General features: G+C 38.9%; 1 protein-coding gene across 1 annotated transcript in view; it reads left to right on the forward strand.

Moving 5' to 3' along the window:
• UNC5C (unc-5 netrin receptor C) overlaps positions 1–19664 on the forward strand; it is a 335202-nt gene that overhangs the window by 242214 nt on the left and 73324 nt on the right. The window lies entirely within an intron of this gene.

Below are 19664 nucleotides of genomic sequence, written 5' to 3' on the forward strand. Positions count from 1 at the left end.
CAGAAGAGAATACCATGCCCTCCTTGAGCCATTCACCATCATGAAGCATACTTGTTGAGGAAAATCGTCTAATACTGTGTCTTTCATTCGTTAACAAATAACTCTAAACTCTCAAAACTGTTACCTTTTATGATTGTTAGGAGACATCCTAATAGGCATCAGACACTATTGCCTTAGCTAATCTGGTATTCCGTGGGCCCAGAAACACTTCAATTTGACAAGTGACATATATCGCTACCAACTTGTTGGTCCTTGTTAACCCCCAAACTATACTGAGTCCTTTGGAATTTTTACTCTTTATTGCATTTATGGAAAGAGGCATTTTTAATTACCACAATTTGGGCCTGCATATGGGCTCGCTGATTTTTTTTTTTTTGTAAAAATAAGCCCTGAATTATCCCTATCTATGAAATTGCAAAATATTGGCACACCATTGTTCAAAAAATGTTTCATAGTTAGTAGTATATTTACTATTAGATTTCTCATAGTTTTTTAATCATTTGAAGGTTGAAGCAAAGGTGGGAGCTAGCTTAGTTAGCTGGTCTCACAACAAGATGATTAAACATCTGTTTGCGCTTCCTAAATTACTATTAATAATGAATGACTTAGAAATTTAGGCAAGGTTCTTAGAAAACAACTGCATTTTTTTCCCTCTCACAGCCATTTATATCTCTCCATGTGCCAACGCAAAGACTCAAAGTAGCGCTGTTAATGAAATTTTTTGTTTTACTCTGAAAGAAGGGAACTATGTTTTGTCTTGTAGCTGGCATTCCATGGTACTTTCTAGCAGTGCATCGGAGAGACTTTGCATGATTATAGCTGTTTTATCCAACCGCATCAAGACTTTATCTTCCAACACTGATACATAATATGATTTAGTGTGATGAAAGGAAGCAACTCTTCTCTACTCAGTATTTCATTTCACTTATTATAATAGTGCATCTGTCTCCTTAATTGTATTTTTACAAATTCTAATGTAGACCTCCATTAATCTGCCTTAAAGATCAAAATATATTCTGAGTAACATGGGTATCCATAGCCTCATTTTTACCCAACATTTCTTACAGATTAGCTGATCGCTGCAAAGACTTTCAGTGATGAGATCCTAGTAATTTTTTCATTTTTTTAGTCTCTCCAACAAAGTGGTTCACTTTGTCAAGGAGTAAAGATTCATGACTGAAAACTAATTGGCTGTGAATTTTATTTGTATCATCAGTGGGGAAGAGACCAATTAACACTTGGCAAGCTCAAAAATCATATACCCATTTGACATTCAAAGAACTATATTTAATGTGGCTTTTTTTCTTTTATTATTTTTTTTTTTTTGAAGTCAGAAGAGACATCAAACAACCGTGCTCGAGAGCAGCCTAATAAACTCCTAGGTAGATTCCTCCAACACCCTTAGAATCACTAAGATCAGAAAGCTAATAAATACCTTAATGGGACACATTACAACGATCAGTTGCTTAAGAGGGGTAGATCAATGAAAAAGGAAAGGAATGAAATGTAACCTGGTGAATTAAAAGATTGTAAGATTATTTTAATTTATAATAAATGCATTCATTACTTAATATTTAAATTTTTTGAAGAATCTAAAAGCATAAAAATAACATAGAATGAAATATTGAGCTTACAGAGCGACTCTTGTGCTTTACCATAAATAAAGTCAGTCCTTCAGGACTGGCCATGCTGGCAAGGGTTTGTGCTTCTTTTGTATCCAAGGCAAACGATTCTAAAAAAACTCTGGTGGTGAATGCTCAATGAATACATGGCTGATCAAATCAATTGATCTTTGTTTTATAAGTATGTGTCTAGCTCCATTGATAATTATTTTCTTCCTCCCATACAAGTCAATAAATTTCTAAAGAACTCTACTAATCTTAAATTACAGTGGTATCACCTTTGATACCAATACTGGCAGAGACATTTCTGAGGTTATAAATACATTTAATATCACCCTATTTTGCCTTTAGTCACCACTGAGAATGCTAAGCTAATTTTCTTACAGAAATCTAGGTGTAAATACAAGCATCACCATTTTCAACTTTTTTACTTTGGGCAAGGTATTTCAGTCCTCTGTACATATGTTTTCTGAATTATAAAATGGAGATAATAATAATAATAATAGTATCTATCCAGAGTGTAGTTTTGGAGTTTAAAGGAGATGGTACATATGAATCACTTAGAACATGTAGAAAGCTCAAGAAACATCAGCCACTTTTCATACTATTGTTATATTATCACCCACTGATTCACAGAAGACTGAATTCAACCTCTTGAATTCAGAATAGTAACTGAGAGCATTGTACCTGTGACGGTGCTGTGGGGCAGGCAGAGATGAAACTTCTGTCCTATGAAGAACCACTACCAATATGCCCTCCTGTATTCTCTAGCCAGGGCTTTGGTTAGAGTCCATGAGTGCTACAAATGAAGATAACACTGTAAGCTTTAAATAAGGAGAGGCCCTCATTTATGTAAATATATACTTAAAAAAAAAGATTGATTAATTGATTTAAGAGTAGGGGGGGCAGAGAGAGGGAGAGAGAGAGAATCTGAAGCAGACTCTCCACTGAGTGTAAAGCCCCACATGGGGCTGGATCCCAGGGCAGTGAATTCATGACCTAAGCCAAAACCAAGAGTCAGTCGCTCAACCAACTGAGCCACCAGGTGCCCCATATGTAAATGTTCACTTTACAAATGACCTGTTAATGGAAATATCTACAGCAAATCACGACATGCTGCTGTCCTTTTTTTCTGATTTTTAAAGTTACTGTTGTCCACTTAGTCATCATGGTCCCAAGACATTGGAGCAGCCCACATATTTTATTTCAGAGAGGAAATCTGGGCTGAGGCTACTGTTGGTAGTTCTCCCTTTCAGAGCCAAAGGAAGGAGAGTGACAAAGTTTCAGAGGAGGAAGAGGCCAATCCAGATTTCTTGTACTCCCATCTCTACAGGTGGTGACCCTTTTGACTAAGAACTCACCTTAATACTTATTGGGTAAAAAAATATATATATATTCTGTGGGCACCCCAGGATAAATTTAGCGCATGGGTAGGCTTGGCACTCCCTCCTCTGATCTTCTCGCCAAGCCCTTCTTTTATATCTATTTTCTTTATTTAAAATATTTAACAGCTATACAACTTCCTTAGCACGGGGCAGACTCGGAAGGCCTTATGCTGTGTTGGGTATTAACCCTTTAGGTGTTGAATCAGAGGGTGGAGCCGGGAGCCACCCAGTATTGAGACGGAAAGGGGGAGCACTCAGTTACTTCGGAGCACGTACAGAATTATTTCAGAATTTAACACCTGGTATGGATGAACCAATGAGGCTGGCCCCTATATACAATGATTTTATATAGCCCCAACTACTGCTTGTGTTGAAATATATCTGTTGACTCCTTTGCCTGCCTAAATTGTGAAGAAATAAGGAGCAAAAAGGGGTTTTGCTCATGTTTTATCTCTAATACCAGCAGACTGAATCTACTTAGTAGATTCTCTTACTATATTTAATTAATGTAGTCAGGAAAGAGTCTCTGTTGGCTCTGGCTACTTTCAGGAAATGGAGATGGAACTTTCCAGAAGAAGGATGTTTGTCACCCCTGAAGATGGAACCTTACTGAGAGAACTCAGTGTGAGGTGAGGGGATCCAATAATCGGAAGCCTGAGGGCAAAGTTCCAACCCAGTAGGACCAGGAGGGAAAAAGGGGGGGGGGCATTGTAAGTTACTTTAGTTCAAGGAGTACAGGGAAGGTTAATAATACTCATGTTAAAATTAAGAGTAGACTAGAAGAGAGAAAGAAAAACAATTACCAGAAACACTCTAAAATGGCATTGGCAGCTATCTTAATAACTTTTTTGCTAGGACCAAGCCAAAAATATAATGTCTTTCCTACATTTCTGGGAATGTGTTTGCCTCCCTTTCAATGGACGAGCTCCCCCATCTCCCTAAACAATCCAGAAAATTAAGACACCTACAAATGGGTGCACATTGCTCCCGTGGTATCATAGCTGCACTCTGTGAAATGAATCCCTCTTTGCTCATCTTAGTTTATGCCTAGAAAATGTTGCTGTCACATGGTGAGCCAGAAATACACTCAGAGATACTTTATTTCATCAGATTATCTCTTTTGGAGAGTACTGGGATCAAAACGTCAATGGATACAGGATTTGTTGCATGGCAGTAGGAGCAAAACTGAATTTTTCACTAAAACCTGTGATTTGTATCACCTTTAACAAGGGGATAATTGCTTCTCTAATTATAATTGAGCTATTTCTCATAGGAGTTTAATTGGAGGAACAGGGCACAATGTTCAACTTATTGACCCAGTTGTGCTTAGAAACAGTCATCTTATTTATCAACATTTGCATCGCTAATTAGCAAGTGGGAAAATATGGGTTGAAGTGCAAAAGAATAGATTATTTTGCAGAGTTTAGTCTTGATAAACAGGGAACAGATTTTTTTTTTTTTAAGCTAATACTGCCAGGGCAAAAAGCTGCTGGCAGCTGGAGGCTCCGCCGAAAGTGCAGCATCAGGTGGCACGCCATCTAATTGATTATTAATGTGGCCGCTGAACATTTTGTTTCGTGAGAGGCGTGCGTGTTTCACGGCCGTTCCCTCGTACCTGGAACTTCATGTTGATGATTTCCATGCAGGTGCATTGTCTTCCGAGCGGTGCTTTATATTCTTTGCAGGAGAAAGAGCTTTAGAGAGAAAAGAAGAGTTTGAATACAGATTTGGGGAGAGCTCCTGCTCTCAGTGCCCGGTAGTATCTGTTGGGGTTTTCTCCTAGCATGGGCGGAGCAACAAGAAGGAGTTTTTATTACGAGCTGACTCTCGGCCTCACAAACGTTTTGCACAAGCATTAGGTTCCCTGATCAGTAGTCAGCTTGCACGCTTTGCATTGGTTCATTCAAAAGTTGTCGACATCCCCTCTTTATCATAGTTACCCCATATGTTTTTCTTCCAGTATCTGCCTCTAATAATTATACACAGTGATCACCATAAGCCCAAGTAACCATGTAAACCAAGTTAAAAATAATAATAAAGTTAAATGATGCCAACATAATTTTTAAAGAACAATAAGAAATCATGAACCTTTTCTGGACTTACGACACGTCTGTGGCTTGACTTAAGTACATACGTAGCGGTTCCTTTGTGCTATAGTTCAACATATACTTTTTATTTTTTAATTATTAATTCCTTGATTCAAGAAATATTTATTGTCTACTCACTGTGTGCTGGATACTTTTCTAGTATCTGGGAGATACAGGTCAGCCAAAGTCCCTAGCGGGTTAAAAAAGAATAAAGGACTAAACAGGAATAGAAGTAAATGGCCAAGATACCGTCTGATAATAGAGAGTGAAAGGAAATAAGACAAGGTCATGTTGAGAGGTTGATGGTTGTTGGGGGTTGGAAGTCTCTTTGGAGTCAAGGAGAATGTGTCTGCAGAGGCACTATCCGACCTGCGGTCTGAGTGACAGGAAAGAGCCAGTCGTGAAAAGATTTGGGTCAGGACGTTCCAGGCAGGGGGAGCAAAATACGCTCAGGAGCGGATGTGGCTATAGATTTAAAAAGAGGCCAGTGGCTCAGAGACACAGTGACGCCGTGAGGAGGGCAGAAAGACCTTCAGTCAGAGGCAGGAGGACGAGTTTGTGGACTGGACGTATCTCCGAACGCATGAAAAGCCATTGGAGATTTCAAGTACAGAATTGTCATGTTGGGATATATATGTTTTTCAAAGATCATTCTCGCTGCTGCATGGAAAATTGATTTTAGTAGAGTAAGAATGAAAGCAGGGACCCGTCTAGGGGACCTTGCCTTAACACAAGCAAGAGAAGATGGCTGCTTGTCTTAGGGTAGAAGTAAAAGACATGGAGAGAGATGGAGAAATAAAGGACATACTTTAATTTCTGTGAGGACAAAAAATTCTGAACATGATTTTTAACTTTGATTTTACTCAATGAATAAAACCCAGAAACTATTTGGTGTTTCAGGAGAAGGGAAAATCTTCCATGCTAAAGTGCAGCGGATCCACTAGAGTGAGCTTTTCTCAGGTGACCTAAAATCACTCATCAACAGGCCTCAGCTGTTTTCAAATACAGTCTCCCTTGGTGGCGCTTCAGCACCAGGCAATGACCTAGACTGTGTCTTTAATCACAGGGCAAGATGGTCTTTTATTTCCATGACCTTTATTTCTTGAGAAAAGTATATGTTTCTTCAATAAGTGCTCTTGCTTTGGAATTTCTTTCAGTGAGCCCCTCCATATGCTTAGAGGCACTATTTACTGTAAACTCACTGGGGGTGATAAAAAGCCATCCTAGAGAGCAGAAAGCCAGTATTTTCTAAAGGTGGCCAGACTTAGTAAGAGAGTCCCACTCTTATTTGGTAAGTAAGAAGAAATGCTGCGAGTTTCTTACCCTGAAAGGCAAATTTGTAGGGTGGCTCAGTCGTTAAGCATCTGCCTTCGGCTCAGGGCATGATCTCGGGGTCCTGGGATCGAGCCCCGCATTGGGCTCCTCTGCTGGGAGCCTGCTTCTTCCTCTCCCACTCCCCCTGCTTGTGTTCCCTCTCTGTCTGGCTGTCTCTCTCTCTCTGTCAAATAAGTAAATAAAATCTTAAAAAAAAAAAAAAAAGACTGGTTAGGAACGAACCATCTACTCGTCAATTTATGGTTGCTTCACCCTGAAAAAATTAGCATTTTAAGAACATTTCAGTGCCATTTTGCTGTCGTGGAAGAGATTACTAGATAGAATCATTCTACTTTGGGCATTTTTGGTGGTTGTCACTATTAGTTAATTTAGTAGTTCATTAGGTCAGTGTGCTTTTATCTTCTCATAGTTGAACTTAGGCTTTAGGAATGAAAGTTTTCAGATTTCAGGACAAGTTTGCCTCCGCAGTATGGTCTGTGTACATTCAGCTCTCAAAAGCAATGAGCCAGACATATGTGCAATTAAGGGAGTGTTTCCTCAATAGGAAAACAAATTCCTTTCTTAGCAAATCCCTTCCCTTTGCAGAAGTTACAACTGAGCAAAATGTCACTACATTTTCCACATGCTTTTTTTAATTCTTTGGCTTTCTCTTTTTCTTTTTTCTTTTTTTTTACAATTGTCTAAGGATACAATTTCAGCATGCTTGAAGACCAATGCTTTTTTTTAAAGATTAAAAACACGCTTTCACAAACCCATTGAAACGTACAAAGTATTTTGGACAGTAGTCAACACAGAAGTGAATAAGCATCTTATTTTATTGCAAATCTGACAGACAAATGGATGCATAAACAAAGTAGCCTCTATTCTTGACAATAGAGAACATCTGGAACAATCTCTCTACAATAGCTATGGGGGTGGTAGGAGGTGGAGGGAGAAAGCTCTTGTCTTTGTGCACACTTTTTTTTTCTTTAATGGCCTTTTGCTCCTTGTTTTTTAAGGCACTTTTTAACCACAACTTTTACGGGTAAAGAACGTTTGTTTGCATCCTATAATGAAGACTTCCTTAGTCATGCAAGAGATGGTGAGAAATCAAAAGAAAATAATTCTGGGATTTCAAACTCTGGAGCAATTGGAGCCAAACCCTACGTGGTAAAAGTCTCCAGAAGGCTATTAGCTATGGACATCTTCTAGAATTGCCAAGGCCTTACTATTCAAAGCGTGATGCATAGATGATCTGTATTGACATGACCTGGGAACTTCATAGGAAGGCAGAATCTCAAGCCCCACCCCAGGCCACTTAATCAAAGTCTGTATTTTAGCAAGAACATTAGAACCAGTCTGAATGTAGTCCTGGTTCTCCAACGAGAATGCCCATTGGGATCACCCGGGAATTGGTAGGATGTGCAGCCTGGCTATCAAGATTTTTAATACCCCCCCCCAGTGATTCTAAAATCCAACCAAATTTGAGAACCACTGCTCTAAAGGGCAGGATTAAAACATATACAAGAAAACCTTCAAACTTGTCACTTCTAAACTGGTCAGTAAAACTTGGCAGACTCCCAGCTTCTAGCTACTGCTCCTTCTAGAAGCTTAGCTTGGCTCAGTGTGCACTTGGTAATCACCCCTAATTGCTTTTCGCATTTGTTTGATTAATGTACCTCATCTGATGACACTGGGCTGAATCTCCATTCTCTTAGGTGCATACACTTCTCAACTCCGTGGTATCGTTCTCGATCTTGCTGTTCTGACTCGAGGGGCTCCAGTTTGAGTTCAACAGAGTAACCTTTTCTGATAGATGTGGGTTTTTCTAGCTAATGGTTGCTGGACTCACTTTTCATGTTGGGCGGCATGTGGCAGTTTCTCTGTTAATTAGAACAAATGTGCCAATTATGTTAATGTTTCTCCCGATACCAATCAGTGAATAATTAGACACAACACATCTGTCTTTCACAGGGGAGTCGAATAAGAAAAAAAAAACTGCAAGGTGCTTTGTTCTTTATTATTGACATATATGATTAGGCAATTCCTTAACCAATCACATTGTTAACAAGTTCATGTATCTAAAAGGCAAAGGGTGCCAGTAGCTATTTGGGGAGAAGCTGAGCTCCTCTCATTGTTAGCAATTTTATGACCAAAGCCCAACTATCTCTAAAAAGATCTCTGTAAAGAATTTAATTGATCTTTCCTTCCTTCTTTTTTTTTAAATTTCATTGTCCTGTCAGTAAAATGCAGGTATGTCATTTTCCCTGAACTACAAAAAGTAACACGTTCTTAAGTAGAAGTATTTAAAAGTCTCAGAAAGGATTCAGCTTTATATTGATAGAAAAGATCACACTGAAGGAAATCACAAAACTCAGCCTATAGGATTATGTTGAAGGTGTTGTAAAGATATGTAAGTCACCATCAGATTTATAATTTGTTATAATTTCTGCTTAGGTGTCTCCATGTACCTTAACTTTGGAGCTTTCTGATTATTAGAAAAATTTATTTTGCTTCTGTTGTTGTTTTATTGGCACTTGTGGCCCACATGTGACGTGGTTCTACAGAGATGGGGTTTAGCCAAACTATTTCCTGATACAAGTAATGCCTCTACCCTTGTGTTGATTCTGGCGGTATGGAGAAGAGACGTGTGAAGCCAAAACATTAGTCTTCCTGAAGAAAGTCAGAGCATATTTTAGATAACATAAAGCTTTACATAAAGCTTTTTGTTTAGTGTATGTACACTCTAGCAAATATGGCTCATGTTCCTAATGTTTAATAATATTCAACTATGGGGCGCCTGGGTGGCACAGCGGTTAAGCGTCTGCCTTCGGCTCAGGGCATGATCCCGGTGTTGTGGGACCGAGCCCCACATCAGGCTCCTCCGCTATGAGCCTGCTTCTTCCTCTCCCACTCCCCCTGCTTGTGTTCCCTCTCTCGCTGGCTGTCTCTCTCTGTCAAATAAATAAATAAAATCTTTAAAAAAAAATTCAACTATGTATTTTTATCATCTAAAGGTAAAACATCATCATTGTTGTTACAAAATCTATATCATTGTGGTTTCAAACATATTGTCTCCATTGTTCTTTTAAAAACAGTTGGTCAGAAAATAAGAATGGAATTCAGATTGTAAATTATTTTTTCTTACTGTGGCACTGATTTGCTTAAACAAAATGTAGAAACAACTGAGAGCAAACATTTACTATATTTGGAAATACTTCTGATTGCTAATACTAGTTAGTGCCAGGCATTCCTAAAAAGCCCCTGAAATATGCATCATCCTGGATATGTTCTCTCTGCTCGGGAGTTGGAAAGGATGAGGCAACAAGGAGGAGAACATGGTTGTTGATTTATTTTTATTACATCATTTTATCCAAATATTTGTGTTTTATTTTTTAATAGTAAAACATGAACATAGTTAGGCTTTACACAATGTTAGTAGCAAACCATGAAACAAATTACTAAAGATAAATAACGTTTGGAAAATAATTATTTTGTATAAATGAGTACCCCACTTTACTCTTAACATTAGAAGTTTAGGGCTCTGTCTTAGGTAGCTTAGCTTTTATGCTTCTTAATTAGAAAGAGGGGAGAGGAGTGGATGAATGTGGGAAGTCAAGATTAAACTGGAGATTATAACTTATCCCATATTTAATTATGAGCTATGAATGGGTAATCCATTGGGAATGGTAATCCACTTTTCTCTGCCTTTGCTGATGATATAAATCAAAAAATTAAATTTAAACTGAAGAATAAAGTTTTTAGGGTGGAGAGTTGAAACATGAGGTTGTTGAATGCTGAAATGGCTGTTCAGAAAACATTGTGCAAGCCTAAGCCGTTGACAAATGATCTCCATGTTTTGCTGCAAAACCTTTTTTTTTCCATGACAGCACTTATATAGCCAATAGTTCTGAATTTTATAAAATATCAGTAACAGTAAAGCTATAAAACCATGCATCCAGGAGCCATAAAAAAAAGTTGATTCTTAAATCACACCACACACAGGAAGGGATGGCAGTTTTATACATCTTTTCTGGGAACACACAATATGGGGTCAATATGCTCCAGTCCTGAAACTTATAATCAAATTGGGAATAACTCATCTTCATTAATAAAATCATGTTAGTGTTTTGAGAACTCTCTGCCAGACTGAAGACATCAATAGAACTGAAAGACTTAACTGTTGGAGGGATTTCTAAACATTTTATCCTCCTGGAAGAGCTGGGAACCAGTTCTCATATAGGAAGGCTAGAAATATGACCTCTCTTCTGGTACATACACTAGAAGGGATTGAGGCTGTAAATAAGGGGAAACTTTCCTCACTGGGAGAGTTGTATGGATGAAGACTCATAAACTAATACCAATAGCCCTATGCAGTGCAAAATTGAAAGATTTCTCCCAGTTTTTTTTTCCTGATTAGTAATATGAATATGAAGATATGTACTTCTTAATAGAGACACTAAGGAACACAGAATCATCAACACTTAAAATGCATTTATTCAGATAAAGCTCTGTTTGGGGTAAACTCAGTCTTAGAGAAGAAGCAATTAAATTAAATTTGTTGCTTGCCTCCTAATTCCAGGTGCTTTCCCTTCCATATCTCATTAAATCCTCCTACAACACTGGGAGGGGCGGTCCTTTCCTCTGTACATGTGAGCATCGTGCTTCTGGGAGCTTCCAGCCTGCACAAGGCTGCAAACTTAGCAAGTGGGAGGACCTGGTTACAGAGCCAAGTCTGGCAACTCCAAAGTCCAAATTTTGTCCTATAATTAAAAAAAAAAAATTATTGACTGTATGTTTTGGAAATTCAGTTCATTAAAATGACACAAATTGTATAAGCTTTATTTGATTGATTTTCATGAGCTGATCAGATAGTATCCAAAGATGTTTTTTGGGAAAAGTCATTTATTTTAAAAAGTGTTAGATCATCTCATCAATTTTTCACAAGTAGAATAAACATGTTGATTTGTGTTGTTTGTTGTTATTATGTACACGCACTTCATTAAAAAAATGAAAATTTTAGAATATGAAAGAAAAATTAAACAACTTCTGGCCCATTTTTTCAGAACATCTCAGTGATTTTTAAACATATTTAATTTGGTGATGTTCCAGAATTTTTTTCTAAAATATTTCCCTAAAATGAAATTAATTGGTATGAGATATATATATATATTTCCAGGTCACATTTTTTGTTCTTTTTTTTTTGCTTGTTTATCACAGTACTGCTCTTAGTTCTGTGACAAGCAGTATTTTGCAGTACTTAGAAGTCATATTTCAGCTTCTAGAAATCATAAATATATGCATTGCTAAGAATCAATAGAATCCAACATTGTGATTGTCTGAAACTTTAGAAGTCGTAATTATTAAATATTTTGTCTAATTTCTAGCACCTGCAATAATTCTTAGTGCATAGTAGCTATTCAATGGATACTCAGTGAGTAAACTAATTTTAAGTAGATCCGACTGACTTTTATTTTCCTGTGCGGTCATGTTTTTGTTTCTTCTCTCTGAATGTGGCTACGTATCTCAATTGAGGGAATGCTTCTTTACATAAACTTTCCACTTTTTAGTAACAGCTTATTTTCTATATGGGTACTCATCCATGCCTCTGTTCATATATTCTTTCATTCATTCATTGATTCATTCTTTCATTCATTCATTCATTCATTCATTCTTTCACTACACTTCAGCATGAAGGCTTTATTTCTCCTTCTCAAACAGTGGCGTTTGTAACTGATCTTCCCTGTACCTAGAACCCCTAGCTCAGTATGATTGGCTCTTTCTATATATCCATGTTCTAGTGCTTAGTTAGGTCTGCAGAGAGGCCTTCCCTATTATCTAAAACAAGAGTCAGCAAACTATAGCCTGCCCGCCAAATATGGCCCACCACCTGTTTTTGTAAATAAAGTTTTATTGGAACACAACCATGCTCGTTCATTTACATATTGTCTATGCCTACAGTTTAGAAACCTTGGCACATAAAGCCTAAAATACTTAGTATATGACCCTTCACAGAAAATGTTTTCTGACTTCTGATCTACAATACTGTATAACACTGATTTTTTTTTTCCTAGCCCTAAGCACCATTGAAATTATCCAATGTATTTATATTGCTTATGTATTGCCTTCTCCCTTGGGAATCGCTTGGAGGGCAGTCTTTGTGTGGTTTATTGATGCATCCCAGGTACCAGGAATAGTGAAGTCACACAGTAGATACTCAGCTGATATTCACTGGGTAAACAATAAATAACATTTTGAACATCTCTGCTAGGATACTGTGCTAGATACTGTGAACACAAAACCAAACGGATATATTCAGAGATGTTCAAAATGTATCACATTGGAGATATCATATACACATACGTAATCATGTTCTGAAGAACTCCCCGGCACAAACTTTACACAAATCATTACAGTACCGTATGATAAATGATTTGATAAGATTGCTTCAGCTGCACAGAAAAAGGAAAACAGACTTTAAAGGCTTCAGAACGAAAGTGTCTTCTGAGATGAATATTGAAGAACAGGTGAGTTCTCTCAGCAGAAAAGCAGAGAAAGGCATTCTGGCTAAAGTGACAGAAAATGCCGTGAGTGGCCATGTTAGTGTTGATCACACGCTAAGGAAACTTCGGGAAGTTCAGTATGTCTTGAGAGTAGTATTAAGTGATCGAGGTGAAGCTAGAGCAATAATTGAGGACACTTGTAAAAGATTTCATGTGAGGTTTGGATTTTAACCTAGACACAATGACACAGTGGAGAACATTTTAATTGAAGCTACTGGGTTTTTTTTGGTGGGGGGGTGTTTTGGTTTTTTTTTAAAGATTTATTTATTAGACAGAGAGAGACAGCCAGAGAAAGAGGGAACACAAGCAGGGGGAGTGGGAGAGGAAGAAGCAGGCTCCCAGCAGAGGAGCCTGATGTGGGGCTCGATCCCATAACGCCAGGATCACGCCCTGAGCCGAAGGCTCAAGGCTGAGCCACCCAGGCGCCCCTGAAGCTACTGTTTTTAAGATTTATTTTTTAGTAAGAATTGTTAGAATTAAAATAGTATCACAGTACTTAAGAGCAGGGGTACAGAAAAGGGGCCAAGTTTGAAAGAACAATTTAGGCACCATCCATAACTGAATAGAGTGGTTTTGAAGAAAGCAGTGAGGATTCCCAGAAGCTCTGAGTTTAGGATTGGGAGGATGATGACTCCATAATAAAACAGAAAACCAGGAGGACCACGTTTCTAGAGGCTGGAACGATGTGAGGAGATAATTGAGATCAATTCAGCACATGTTCTGCAATTCGGATTTGTTGAGCATTCAGATGGAGTTATCGAGAAAGCAATTGCAAGAACGAACAGGAGGACTGGAGTGAATGATTTCTGAGTGAAGAGCATGAGAGGGAAGGAGACCGCCAGCGCACACAGGCCAGGGGTTTGCAGACCCGGCCGAGCACTAGCATTAGCCGAGGAGCTTTTAAAACCCCAGTGCCTGGGCCCTCCGTAAGCCCAGTTCAATCAGAACCTCTCTGCAGGTGGGGCCCCGGCGGGAGCAGGTCTTAACACCTCCCCGGGTGATTCTGATGCGCAAAGTTGGGAACCACCGCCACAAAATTAGAAGGAGAGAAAATGAAGGAGCCTTGCAGAGAACGATGTGAACTATGGCGGATAAACTAAAGGGACCAGGGAAAGAGATTTGAGGAAGAACCGTGAGTTACGAGGCCTGAGAGGCGTAGGGAAAGACGATGCTGTTGGCTTGTTGGATGGGGCAGCGAGGGAGGCCTCTGGTCCCCTCTGAAAGTGCAGTTGGAGTGGTGAGCGTGAATGCAGACAGCACTAAGTTGAAGGGTCAGCGGGCAGATGAATGGATGAGGACAGTTTAGCCGCCAAGGGAGAGAGGAGGCAGAAGCGCAGGGGAGAAGAGCAGGCCTGTCCCAGAGTCATTTCCTTGTTGGTTGGCATTTTAGGATGGATAGGAGACATGTGCGTGTTTGTGGGCGACCTGACACACTCAGAAGGAGGGAAGGACTTTGAGAGGAGTTTATATCTTTTGGTCTTATTTGGTCTGTTAAAAAAAAACAAAAACAAAAACAAAAAAAGACATATGTTATCTGCTTAGATGAAGGAAGATCACAAAAATATTGAGTCATGTGTTGATGACCTGGGGCCTCAAGAAGTCAGAGGGGGACAAAGTGAGCGGTGAGTGCGGCTCCCCAGTGCACGGTTCTGCGAGACGGAGGTGGGAATGGCCTTGCAAGTGGGCCAAACGCCTTCTGCAGAAACTTGCTCTTTTTCCAAGTTCCTAATATTTTTCACTAGAGGAAGATGACCTTATTTGTGTTTGTCTTCTCTTGATTGAATGTTGAACAAGGTCTCACAATATGAAGATTGCCCTTTACAGAGCTATCTCACGTTGCTCAGCACCCTTGCCACAGAGCACGTTGCCTAAGAAAATACCAGACCACGGAGCGTTCAGTTAGATTTAACACAGGTGAGTCATAGCATATGGATGTGTGCACATAGGAGGCTTTTTTAAGGACAGAATCTGATGGAATGCTGTTAGGTAAAAAAAAAAATGTGCACATTAAAAATATTTTTAAGTATCTTTCATTTTGCACTAGATGTTCCTTTCACTTATTAAACTTAAATTTTAATTTATAAAAGTCTTTGAAGCTGGTAAAGACACTAAATCAGGTAGTGTTCTGTTATCACATATTATGTTCAGGGACCCATATTAGGTCCTCCTTCCATTTTGATGAATGCCAGGAATCCTATTGACCTGATTTGCAAAAAGAGTCTGTCACCCTGTCATTATGGTCCCTTACTCTCCCAAATACCACACTAATCCTCCCAATTAGTTTGCACCTGACTTGTGCCGCCTTAGAGCCTTTTACACCCTCATACAATGTATCTTGGGAAGATTGGGGTGGAGGACACGCCTTCATTTTGAAAAGCAGAGGGCACATTTCAGGGCAGCTGGTTTTAGGATGAAGTGTATATGGAAGTTAAAGATAGAAATACAGATTCCCTTTAATGTTTTTGTTTGTGCACCCCTTAGAAAAGTTTTGCACATTGCTGGTTACTGATTTCTGGTTTGAAATCCACGTGCCTTCAAACTCTTCTTTATCTAAACTGAAAAGAGTTTTCCCTTAGTCATTTATATGCCAGGTTTGTAATACTTTATATGGTTTAGATCAAGATGCTGTTTCTCAGGTCATTTGCATGTAAAGAGAACCGTGTAATGATGGGATTAAAAACTAGCCCCTCCTAAAGACATTTCAAGTCACTGCCAAAAATTGGGGTGCATCTTTCAAGAGCAAGGATTCTTTTCTGGTGCCTCTGAAATCAAAGCGCACCCACCCAGTCGTAGTGTTGGCTCTGGAAGCAAACCTGTGTTGGTCCTGTAAGAGTGAGGGTGGTAAGTGGTCCTATAAGTGAGCAGGGTGGTGGCGATAACAGATGTTGGGTCTGATGGCTCTTTCCTATGATCACACTGCTTCCCTTCCGAGAGCTAGCTAGAGGCTAGCCCAGGTCCATGTCCTGGAGTAACTAACACGTTCTTGGTGTCCCAGCTTCTTCTAGCTACCACCACGTGATCTGGAAACCCCCTCCGAGGATGCTCATGGCTGTAGCTCGATTGCTTCTTCCCAGTTCTTGCTTTAGTAGGCAAACAAGAGCCCAGGGCTCAGGCAGTCCAGCATCCAGATCTACGCTCCTTCACGAGCTTTGTAAGCCTGGACCAGTTCGTTCCTCTGAACTTCATTCTCCTCACCTGAAAAATGGGTCTCTATATACTTCCCTCACAGAGCAGTTGTGAGAAATAGAGATTATGTATCTAAAGTACCTAGCTCCGTGCCTGAAAAACTCCATGCGAGCTCATTGTTTTCTCTTTTTTCACTCCTCACCAACACATTTCATCCTTCTCACCCCCTTCCCTGTCCTCCCAATTTCAGTGCAGGGAAATTGTTCCGCTTTTGAATTCTTTCTTAAAACAGGTCATGATTCACATTAGGGACCACATGGCTCCCTCTCTCCCTCCAGAACACATCTCCTACTTCTGCCACCCTAAAGGATGGCAGTTGTCCCGTAACCACAGCATGAGCCATATTATCTACCTTTCCTTTCCTATTTGACCAGTCCAGCTGCCCCAGAATCTTCTCTGTGTGGAGAGAAAGAGAAGCAGAGAAGAGAGCTCAGGACAATCACTCCTGAACTTGGGGTCAAAATGAGAGCAGAGATGACCAGAAGGAAGTTCCCTCTCTTGGGAACCTGGATAAATGTGTTAAATCCAAAGATGTGTATGCCATTGTGTGGGGGTGGAGGTGGGGTGGAGCCTGATGTCATTAAAACAACAACTGATGACCATTTTATGTTATCTATTCATCACTTCCTCCCACCCACCCACACACACACAAATAGGTAGCTTGGAATTTCTAAGTGCATAGTCAAATGTGGGGGCTATACAGGTCCAGGTAGTAAAAACAGGAAATGGCTTATTACGAAAAAGAGAGGGAGAGGGAGAGGTTAAGGATACATTGGACATTACAGGATACCAAGAAAGAAATAAGAGTGTGTCCAAAAAAACATATTTCATGAAGTAGACAAATGTAAAATTATTCTCATGTTGTGAGGGCCCAGCTGTTTATGGAAAGTAAGAATACGCTTGAAGAATCATTTATTCCTTAGACTCTTTCAGAATCTGTTTTCTTTTTTAGAATATTAATCCTTAGGGGCACCTGGGTGGCTCAGACAGTTAAGCATCCCACTGTGGGTTTTGACTCCAGTCACGATCTTGGGATGGTGGGATTGAGCCCTGAGTTGGGCTCTGCACTCATTGGAGAATCTGCTTGAGATTCTCTCCCTCTCTGTCTGTCCTTCCCCCTGCTTGTTTGCTCTCTCTCTCTCTCTCTTTCTAAAATAAATAAATAAAATCTTTTAAAAAAAGAATATTAATATTTAATACAAAAATTCGAAACCTGACCAAGTGGCTAGTTCTCCGTTTGGAGCCAATTTCATGAAGCCAGTGTTAAGCTATTCTTTTTCTTTTCTCTGTACATAAAGTACTATACTGAGCTGTAATTGTGACTTAAAAACACATGACAAACATTTTGAATGTTAAAAGAAGAAAGAACAAGTGATGATGACTAACTTGAAGTAGGAGGAAAACGCAACTGGGAAACTCAGGTAAAATCAAAAGGATAAAAATGTGGATAGTCTGGGTCTAGGTAAAAGTAATAATAATATATAAGTTGCCTCTCATTTATGCCTTATTATCAAGTTCAATAATGACTATTTCTCAAATTAATCTTGCTAAAATTTATTTTATTAAAAAGCTATTCTACTTATACCTTTAAAAAATGAATCTAGTGTGATGATTTGCTTATAACCTAAGAGAATTAGAAAACAATATTTATGCAGACTGATTAAAATGCCATGGTATACTTTCTCTAAAGCACACACATGCTAATGACATCTCTAGACTTATGGATTCACAAAGTTTAAATGGAAATATGTATTTAGGTTTAGCATACGAACTAGACTGGTCAATTTAATACTTAATGATTTATATATTTCTAGTACAATCTTAAAGAGTTGTAATCTAATGGCGAGTTGACTTTGTCTCAGTAAAAAATGTCAGAGAAAGCTAAAGGAATTCAGACTTCACGATACTTTCCTTTTTGTTTTTATTTATTATTTTTATAAAGATTTTTATTTATTTATTCATGAGAGACAGAGAGAGAGGGAGGCAATGGCAGAGGGAGAGGAAGAAGCAGACTCCCCACGGAGCAGGGAGCCGATACGGGACTCGATCCGATCCCAGGACCCTGAGATCAGGACCTGAGCTGAAAGCAAATGCTTAACTGACTAAGCCACCCAAGCATCCCTCCTTTTTGTTTTTAAATTAACCATTTCTCTGCTATTTTTAGAGTAGTTTGGGTTTGGTCCTATCTCCTTTAAGTATATCCTTAATGAGTATTAATAATTTAAGAATGTTTACTGTATGTCAGGCACTGTATGTAATTTGTGTATTAACTCATTTGATCTTTACAAACCTTATGGAATACATCTGAGGATTATTCTCGTTTTATAAATGAGGACCCTGGGGCACGGAGAAGATAAGGAACTTACCCAAGAGAGACACAGAAGTGACAGAGTTCGCTTTTGAACCCAGGCAGTCAGGTTCAAGAGCAACCCTCTCAGCTGGTACTTTAGGAACTGCTTCTTAAAGTAAGATTTTCGACTGCACCCAGTGGGATTAATCAACAGCAAACATAACAACAGAATATGCAAATAGGACGTCCTAACATTGCCCCGTAACTATTTTTATTACCTGTTAATAAATTCCCATTTCTTTATAAACACTTGAGTCAATTACTTCAAATGTGCCCCAAATTATTGAAAAAAATGCAGTGACTGAGTCACAAGGACAGAAAAGCTACTTTGTCTCACTGCAGCTCTGACAACAAGTTATGGTTTATGGGCAAAGCCTTTTATTGTTTTCTGAACTACAACCTATTTTTCTGTCTTCTTGAATGTCTTATACATAGCTAAAAATAACTTCTAACTCAGAAAGACTTCTCCCATGTATAAATCAGATGGTTTGCTAAATGGGAGGGGTGGGAGGAAGCCACATCTCAGGGTGAAATCAACAAGAAGCATTGAAATGAGCCAAATAGGAACAGAATTCAGAGGCCAGACCAAAGTACTGACTCCTGACTAACCAAGATGAGCTTACAAATAAATAGCATTGCAGCGATATAATTAATTACTATTCAGTGCAACAAAATTCTAACACAATGAAAGATTCTTTACTGTTTCTTGGGATTTCACATACAGTTATGTAAGGAGATTCACTGTGAAATTCCTTCAAATGGAACAATGTCACTTTATCTGGTGCTGTTGGTTTCTGGAGACACTGCATGAAAAAGATGTATTTTTTAACATAAAAATATAAATTTATAAAGATTTGTATTGATTTCCCTTGCTGATTTAGACAACCTTTTACATGATAAACAGACTTATTCTCACACCTTGCAAGCACTTATCTGATTTGTCCCTTTCTCTCCCAGCACTTAACACCATGCCTCAAATGTAGGTACTCAGTGTTTGTAGAATGGAATTGAAAAAAAGAAGAAAAAAGGTGCCTACCTCTTTGCTTATTCAAAATTAAAGTTCTTGGGAAGCTGGATTTTAGGCCCAGACTTAGCATAATCACCTAGATTCTGTGTTTACCAGATAAAGTCTGCAATAATTACTCAAACCCCCTCTT

The sequence above is a fragment of the Ursus maritimus genome, unplaced genomic scaffold (genome assembly GCF_017311325.1).
Source record: "Ursus maritimus isolate PB19 unplaced genomic scaffold, ASM1731132v1 scaffold_8, whole genome shotgun sequence".
Taxonomy (NCBI): Eukaryota; Metazoa; Chordata; class Mammalia; order Carnivora; family Ursidae; genus Ursus; species Ursus maritimus.